This window comes from Mauremys reevesii, linkage group 1 (assembly GCF_016161935.1).
Source record: "Mauremys reevesii isolate NIE-2019 linkage group 1, ASM1616193v1, whole genome shotgun sequence".
NCBI classification, from domain to species: Eukaryota; Metazoa; Chordata; order Testudines; family Geoemydidae; genus Mauremys; species Mauremys reevesii.
Window position 1 is genome coordinate 245,930,185 of NC_052623.1, and position 9,257 is coordinate 245,939,441.

A 9,257-nucleotide genomic window follows, 5' to 3' on the forward strand; every position below is an offset into this window, starting at 1 on the left:
GTTGAGGGTCCTAACCTGGGTCAAGCAGGAACCCAGGGTTCAAGACGTATTGTTTTGCAGTATAGACACAGCCCCACTGGATTCTTGTTTTGAGAGTCCATCAGAAGTATCCCATGATCACATAGGCCAACTTTCTTTGTCTTCTGGAGAGTTAAATTTGGTGGAGAGTCAAATTTGGTGAACAGTCAAGTTTTTCCACACTGTACCATGAACAAAGGGCTAGAGCAACCACATTTTGGGAGAGCGCTAGGAAATATGGGATATGGTTGGCTGCACTCAGGTTTGTGTACTGCAGTGTGGATGCTGGAGCCCCAGGCCTGGGCCCAGTTAGAACATTCTTAACCCAGGGTTGACAATCAATGTAGCTGCTCAAGCCCCAGGTTCTTTAATCCAGGGTCCACAGACCTGAGTTCCACTAACCTTAAGCTTATACTGCAGTGTAGACATACCCATTGACTCATAGAATTTAAGGTCAGAAGGGACTACCAGATCATTTAATCTGACTTCCTGCATGTGACAAGCCACTAAACACCACCCAGCCACACTCACAACAAGCCAAAAACCAGAATTAGACCAAAGTATTACAGCCCTCAGGAGACTAAACTATTGTGCGTCACAGTCAGAGAACAGGAGGGACGGAGGTGCATTAACACCCGAAGCCCCTCCAATGGCAGGAAAATGATTAAGTGAGCTATATCCTGATGATCCTAGCAAGTGATCCACAGCCCATGCTATAGATGAAGGCAAGACTTCCTTACATGTAAGTATAAAGGGTATAAATTAGAGCTGGGCAAAACATTTTTTGATGGAAAATTGGTTTGTCAGATAACCAAATTTATTTTGCAGAAAGTATTTGCTTTCATTGGAAAACCAGACAGCCTCAAATCAAAACTTTAACATTTTTTGTTGTTTTTTTTTAATGAAAAGTCAAAACTTACAACTGTTTAGAATTCATTTTCCAGTCAGTTCTAGAGTAAATAGCATCAGGGGATCTGGCACAATGTTAGGGAGTCTAAGTTTGTAGATTCCAAGGCCAGAAGGGACCATTGTGATAATTTAATCTGACTTCCTGTACAACACAGGCCACAGAACTTTCCCAAAATAATACCTAGAGCAGAGCTTTTTAAAAAAATCCACTTTATGTATCATTTCTCAATTTTGCCCACAGTGTCAGGAAATTATCCTTCCCTAAAATTACCCTTTTAACTTATGTTAAAGGGCTCCAGTTTGTTTTAGCCAACAGTAAATAGACAACAAAATTACATGGAAAATATTTCTCCTATTAGATGTTGCTAATGAAACTTCTATAAAACTCTTGTAAATCCAAAAAAAAAAAAAAAAAGAAAGCCTGCTCTTCCTTTTGGTGACAGCCACTAATCAGGATCTAGTCTGCCTTACAACAGTTACAGGAAAATTATAATTCTTCCTAAGCATTTCCACAGAAACAAATTTCGTGTGTGTGGGGGTGGAGGGTGGGAGGAGAATAACCTTGGGAAAGCCACAATTATAAACAGCTGCAGCATGCATTAAATGTAATTATGATTGATTCCTATAAATAATTCTTTGTGTAAATTTCCATTTAACTGGATTTGCTTTTCGGGTGCAATGGACAATTCTGCATTAAGTGATTATCTCTTTTTATTCTTATTAAAAATACCTATTATTTTCACATGGGAGGGGAGATGAGGAAAGCAGACTTATTGTACCAACATGAACTGATGAAAATCATGCTCTCTCACTGAGTGGCTTCTCATTCTGGCCTCAATGTAAGTATTTGTGTCTAAACTATAAAGGAGGATTAAAATGAAGGGTGTAGATAATTCAGGAAAAAGGGCATGCCATGCAAAAGTATTGTCAGCAAAACATTATAATTCTATTTCAACAAAATAGTAAGCATAAAACAGATAACATCTGATGAGTCACTATGGCACAGTTGACTATATTAATAGGACTTCACTTTTGTTCTGTTAAGTGGAAGAAGTGCTGAGCACTGAACAGTTTCTCCTTTGCTAATGCTAATAACTTAAACGTCTTCTTACTCTTTGGGGTCTTTTTTAGACTCAACATAAGCTACTGCTGTGACTCTGGGAAACCTGAGCAGGCCCAGGGCCACAGGTCAATTCACCTTTATTAGTGTAGATCAAAACAATTGTTAATGTATGTGTGTGTATTCAGATGAAAACTAATAGGTCCTGTGTTTAAACTTCATGAAATCTAATGGGTCGTTACTTATATTGTTCTTGCTTATCTATTCCTGTTATAATGTAACAGCAAACATTTATGTTATGTATATCTTGTAACTAAATTACCCATCAAGAAATCGTATGAAATGCTAATGAAGGACTTAAGGACTTTAACAGAAAATGCTAATTTCAAAGCAAGTGGCCATTATGTATATGATCTGAGGTCAGAAGACTAAATACATTCCTCACTCACTGTTATTAAAGGGAAAGCCCAGGCGGGTAGAGAGATTGCCAGCTTGTTTTCTGTGAGAAGATATAAATATGGGTTAAAAGTAAGATCCTGTCTCTCTGGACTGTTTGGATTCTAACAGGGCAGAATAACTGAACGAGAAGACAGAGATCCCCAGAGTTATTCTGGGTAGCCCTGAAAGACTTCTAGGAAACTGGCAGATTATTATATCATTAGAGTTACAAACTGTGATTTACCTGTTAATCTGTTTTACCCACTTTAACCTCTCAATAACTTTCATTCTTTTTTCTTAACTAATAAACCTATAGTTCATTTACTACAAAATTGGCTGCCAGCTTTGTCTTTGGTGTAACTTAAGATCGGGAGTACCAATTGATCTGGGGTGAGTGACTGGTCTGCTGGGACTGGGAGAAACCTAATGTGGTGTGATTTCAGGTTTGAGTAACCTTTCATCACAAAATTCAGTTTGTCTGGATGGTAAGATAGACTGGAGAGTAGGGGACTGTCTGTGACTCCATGGTAGGACTGGTATAGTGATCTAGGAGTTCACATTTGTAACTGGGTTGGTGAAATGGACGGTAAGGTGGATAGAAAACTGGCTAGATGGTCGGGCTCAATGGGTAGTGATCAATGGTTCCATGTCTAGTTGGCAGCCGGTATCAAGTGGGGTGCCCCAAGGGTCGGTGCTGGGGCCAGTTTTATTCAATATCTTCATTAACGATCTGGAGGATGGTGTGGACTGCACCCTTAACAAATTTGCAGATGACACTAAACTGGGAGGAGTGGTTGATACGCTGGAGGGTAGGGATAGGATACAGAGGGACCTAGACAAATTAGAGGATTGGGCCAAAAGAAATATGATGAGGTTCAACAAGGACAAGTGCAGAGTCCAGCACTTAGGACGGAAGAATCCCATGCACTGCTACAGACTAGGGACCGAATGGCTGGGCAGCAGTTCTGCAGAAAAGGACCTAGGGGTTACGGTAGACGAAAAGCTCAATATGAGTCAACAGTGTGCCCTTGTTGCCAAGAAGGCTAATGGCATTTTGGGTTATATAAGTAGGGGCATTTCCAGCAGATCGAGGGAAGTGATCATTCCCCTCTATTCAGCACTGGTGAGGCCTCATCTGGAGTACTGTGTCCAGTTTTGGGCCCCACACTACAAGAAGGATGTGGATAAATTGGAGAGAGTCCAGCGGAGGGCAACAAAAATGATTAGGGGGCTGGAACACATGACTTATGAGGAGAGGCTGAGGGAACTGGGATTGTTTAGCCTGCAGAAGAGAAGAATGAGGGGGGATTTCATAGCTGCTTTCAACTACCTGAAAGGGGGTTCCAAAGAGGATGGATCTAGACTGTTCTCAGTGGTAGAAGATGACAGAACAAGGAGTAATGGTCTCAAGTTGCAGAGGGGGAGGTTTAGGTTGGATATTAGGAAAAACTTTTTCACTAGTAGGGTGGTGAAGAACTGGAATGGGTTACCTAGGGAGGTGGTGGAATCTCCTTCCTTAGAGGTTTTTAAGGTCAGGCTTGACAAAGCCCTGGCAGGGATGATTTAGTTGGGTTTGGTCCTGCATTGAGCAGGGGGTTGGACTAGATGACCTCCTGAGGTCCCTTCCAACCCTGAGATTCTATGATTCTATGAAATCTAACTATAGAATATACCACCAGTTTGGGGTGTCTGCCCCTGTTTTCCGACAGGCTGCCCTAAGGTAGGCACTCACAGTTGTGAGCTATTCCAGACAGTTTGACAACCCCCACATAAAAAACCCTTGAATTACTTTTCAGGCTCATTCTGCTCTACCTTTTAGCAAAATTACCAGTAAGTAAATGATCATGTACATTAATTCACTTGACTAATTCAACACATCAGATTTCATTTTATTGCTGTTTTTAAGGTTTTGTTTCTGCTGACTGTGTTTAGTATGCAGCAATAATGATGGCAGGGTACTGATACTTGCCTCTATGTATTTAATGAATGCCTAATTAAAATAGCAAAGAAAATCCTACCTTCATAAAGGCCAGTCCTGCTACCATTAATGTCAATTGGAGCTTGGCCACCCACCAAAATAGGAGAAAGATAGAGCTATAATATATGGGTTGATACTACAACTGGCTTGGTTGTGGGAGGATTAGACATTCAACAGCACTTTGCATGAGCCCACACATCAGGAGGGTTAAAGACATCTGTATTTATTATAGATTAAAAACTGTGTGTCCTTGGTTCAATCCTCCATAGTAATAGTAATGTCCAGTTCTACATTCAGGCCCCAGTTTAGCATAGCTCTTAAGCATGTGCCTAAATCTATGCTTCAATGCAACTGAAATCAATGTCACATGCTTAAAGTTAAAGCTTTACTGAATCAGGTCCACAATGTATACATTTCACACACCTTCTCATTAATCTCCATTTTAATTAAGATTTCTCCAACTCAACTATGTAGTTCAAATTTTTAAATGAAACAAATGCATGAACACAACACATTCAATTGCCAAATGCATTTTTAGGAATAAAAATAGCTGCTACATATCAGTTTTGTAACACAGAATTAGAAATATAATAATATACTTTTCTCTTTGATAGCATTACAAATATTTAATCTTCAATAGAGCTGAAAGCTTATGTAGCATGTTTTATCTATTGATCTCAGAGAGTTTTACAAGCTGGAGCAAGCATTATCATTAGAACTGTGTGAATAATAATTCTGAAATATAAAAAATAATGTTTGGATTGAAGCAAAAACATTTTTTCCCCGAAGTGTTCAGTGAATCAAAAAGTAAGACAATAATAATAATTTTGATTTTGAGTGTTTAACATTTCTGATGTATTTAAAAATAAAACTGAAGGAAATTTTGAAACAAAAAGTCACTTGGAAATAAAAAATCAAAAAGATTTGTTTTAACATTTTTGGAATTTGTTAACACAAATAATGTTGGGAAAATTGTACAAACTTGCATAATATATTGGTGTCACTGAATCTGCATTTTTCACTGAAAAGAAGTTCAGCTGAAAATTTCCCCCAGGCACTAATTATCAGCCATATTTCTACAGATGGGGAATGGAGGAACAGCTAGATAGGTAAGAATTTCAAAATGCACCTAAGTGACTTAGAAGCCTAAATTCCTTTAAAAATTGTGCCTAAGTGACCTTCCCAAGTTCACAAAATTTGTCAGTATTACTGGAATAGAACTTGAATTCCTAATATCTAGACCTTTGATTTAATGTTGAACACCAGTGAAACATTTGAACACCATTGAAACATTGCTCGGTCTTTTAGCATTAGCTGTATTGGCATTTCCTTCTATTACCTAGTTTGGGTGGCTATGCTGTTAACCTAGTTCAGGATCAAATGTTGCCCACTTTACTTGCATAATCTCAGTGAAACTGCTTATATGCATATGATGATCATCTGACCCCACCCGACCCCATGTGTATTATTTTTACAGAATGCAGAATGGATCATTAGTATTTCAGAATTTAAAAACCCTTTGGTGAAGAAGAAAAACCTTATTTACTCCAAACAAAGTTAAAGTGAGTTATATAAAACTCTTCTGTTGCAAGGTCTACATACTGTACATAACACAGGGCATTGCTGTTTGGGCTATACACAATACTGATTGATATGCTTGCATGCCTTTCAACCCAAAACACATAGTTAAAGCAAATTTAACTCCTGGGGCTAAATTTCTAAACCAGCCTCTAAACTTCACTACAGTATTATATGAACACATTTTTGCATACTTAACCAGTATTTCGGTATGGAAATCACGTGGAGATACATAGATCAGGTAAATAGAAAAACAATACCATAGCTACTGATTCAGAGGTTGTTTCCATCATTTTGACTATAAAGGACATCCCTTTATTTTTTTTCCTAATGACTAGATTTCTGGGGCTTTTTTTAAATGACCAACACATTTTTTTTAATGAATATGTAATAAATAAATAACCTGCATATTTTCTGCAAAAACATACTTACATCAATCAATTGAATAAACATTAGCAAGAGAAAAACATATTAAGAGTCATTTTCCCTTGTTCAATACTGGGTTGCCTCTTTCACACTATATATCAGGAAGAAAGTAATTCACCTCTCAAAACAAAATATTAAACAACAAAATACAACTATGATGTACTTCTGCACAATACAGTCTAATTTCCATAAAACGTCTGCAGGGTTTTTCACATTCAAATTTCTCTTACTAAAAATGTTTATGGAAATAGGTCATTATGCACATTACTAATAGAGAGCAATTTGTTGCTTTTAAAGGAGCTTTTATACTAATAGTAGTGAATAAACACATATTTATCAAGTATCCTAAATATAAACAATGTATATGCTGCTGTGCATGGTACCCTCCTCGCACATATAGCAGAGGAGATTAAATAAGCTAATTAGACAGGGCCCAATCTTGCTTCCATTGACACCAATGGGAATTTTACTACTGATGTCAAAGGGAGTGGGACTGGGCTCTGATCCTGTAAATGTATCTAACTCTATGCACATGAATAGGATCCTAGGACTACTCACATGTCTAAGGCTATGTCTACACTACACAGCTTTTAGCAACATGGCTGTGTTGCTACAGCCATGCCGCTAAAAGTCGCACATTGTAGCTTCTGTTTGTCTGCTCTCCTGTCGACAAAAAACTTCCACCCCAACGAGCGGCGTTTGTCTTGTCAGCAGGAGAACGCTCTTGCCGACAAAGCGCTGTTCACACTGTTGCTTAGGTAGTGGAGGGGGAGGGAAAGGGGGCACTTGCCCAGGGGCCTGGGCGATTTAAAAGGGCCCAGGGGCCCCTGACTACTGCCTCTGCCACAGTAGCAGCGGCTGAACCCCGGGCTCAGGGAGGCTAGCCCCTGGCCGGACCACCCCTGCTGCCCATGGCCCCGCCTCTCCCACCAGACACCCGCCCTCCTCCCCACACACACACACACACCCCTCCAGCCTCCCCGAGTGCCGCCAGCCCTGGAACGCTGGACAGGTGAGCAGGCGGTATGGTCCCCTCCAGTCCCTGAACACCGGGAAGGTGAAAGAATGCCAGTAGGGTGAGTGAGTGGCACGGCTCCCCAGCCCTGGAATGCCGGGTGGCCACCATTAGCCCCCCCATCCCCAATCTGGGGCCCCAGCCATGGGGGGGAAGAGCCCCCTGCAGCACAGCCCAGGAAGCAGGAAGGGGCCTGGGTGCAGAGCATGGGCAGGGCCACGCAAGGCTGTTGTGGGAGGCACAGCCTCCCCCTGCCTTCCATACCCGCCGCCCATTCGGGGTGGTACCGGAGGCGGTGAAAGCAGCTGGGCGGGCATGTGGAAGCCCTGGCAATGCTGGAAGAGCGTGCCCAGCAGTGCAGCCAGCAACAGCTCGCTGGGTACCAGCCAGTGCACGTGCAGCACCGCCCAAAAACCTCAGCCAGCCCTTTCGAAGGGGCCCATTGACTGTTCTGCCCTGGGGCCCAGAATTGCTGTCGCCGGGCTTGCTGGCACTTGGCATCAGCACAACTTTTGTCTTTCAGGGTTGTTGTTTTTTTTAACACCTCTGAAAGACAAAAGTTTTGTTGTTCAATTGCCAGTGTAGACATAGCCTAAGTGTTGATAGAGTTAGGACTGTGGTTTCTGTTTCAAAACAGATCGAGAGCTTGTCTCTCTCACCAATAGAAGTTGCTCCAATAAAAGATATTACCTCATCCATTTTGTCTTTCAGGAATAATAAGACAGATTATTTAGGGCCTGAGCCTGAGCAGCCCTGCTTGGTTTCAGCAGGGCCCTGTGCAGGGGCATGGGCCTACACATGCAGAGCTGCTTTCGTTATCCGAGCTTTAGAGTTCAATCCAGCAAGCCCTTACTCTGTGAGTAGTCCTTTGTTCATGGAAGCAGTGCTATAGAAGTGAATGGGGAATGAGAATTACTTGTGTGAGTAAGATTGACAGGATCAGGCTTTTAGATTGCAACCTCTGTATTTTTTATTTTTTTTTACAAATGCAGAGCCCACTGTCGGCACTTAGCAATAAATAATTATAATAATGATGATGATGATGATGATTTAACTTAAATTCCAAGTAACTAAAAGCGTGCAGAGTGGCAGTTATTCTGAATACTACATGGCAGCTATTTCAAGCAGTAAAATGCCAGATTTAAAATGTTAGGCTTACTAAAAAACATCACAAAGTACGTTTACACAATAGTCAGAATCAATTCTCCTAAAAGCCTCACTTAATCATCACATTAGATCACCTAGAATGTGCAAATAAAATGAGCTGGTTTAGAAAAATGCGTGGATTTGTGCAGTCCCTTGCTCAGTTGTCAGTAAAACTGAAGAAAATGTAAAACATCTATCCAATTATTTCAGTTAATATACAAGCATTAGGCATTCAAATTCCTAATTAAGAGACAACATGCCCTGTCAGGCATCTGCATGGGCTACTGAACATTGCCTAGATTGTTCCATAATTATCCCAGCTTAATAGCTCTAAAAATGTAAGCAATGTGCATCCATTGAGGAAATGCACCGCTTATCACATGAGAGGGAACGGTACATAGAACATGCTCTGCTAACATGTATTTGCACTGCAGGTTTTTAGTGGAACATGGTTTAATTAACAGAGAGCAGCCTCAGCCTGGTGGCTGACTTTCTACAGGCAAAAAGGAAATGTAGCCTAGATATCAAAATATATTTCTATGACACAGAGTCAAATACACACAACTCATTTGTTGTGAGTGCTCCATTTCACACTCAAGCATCAATTAAGCACTGAAGATAGGAGAAAACATTATGTGTGAATATATTTTTGGATCTATTTCAACATGGTATGTTTCAAACCTCATTTG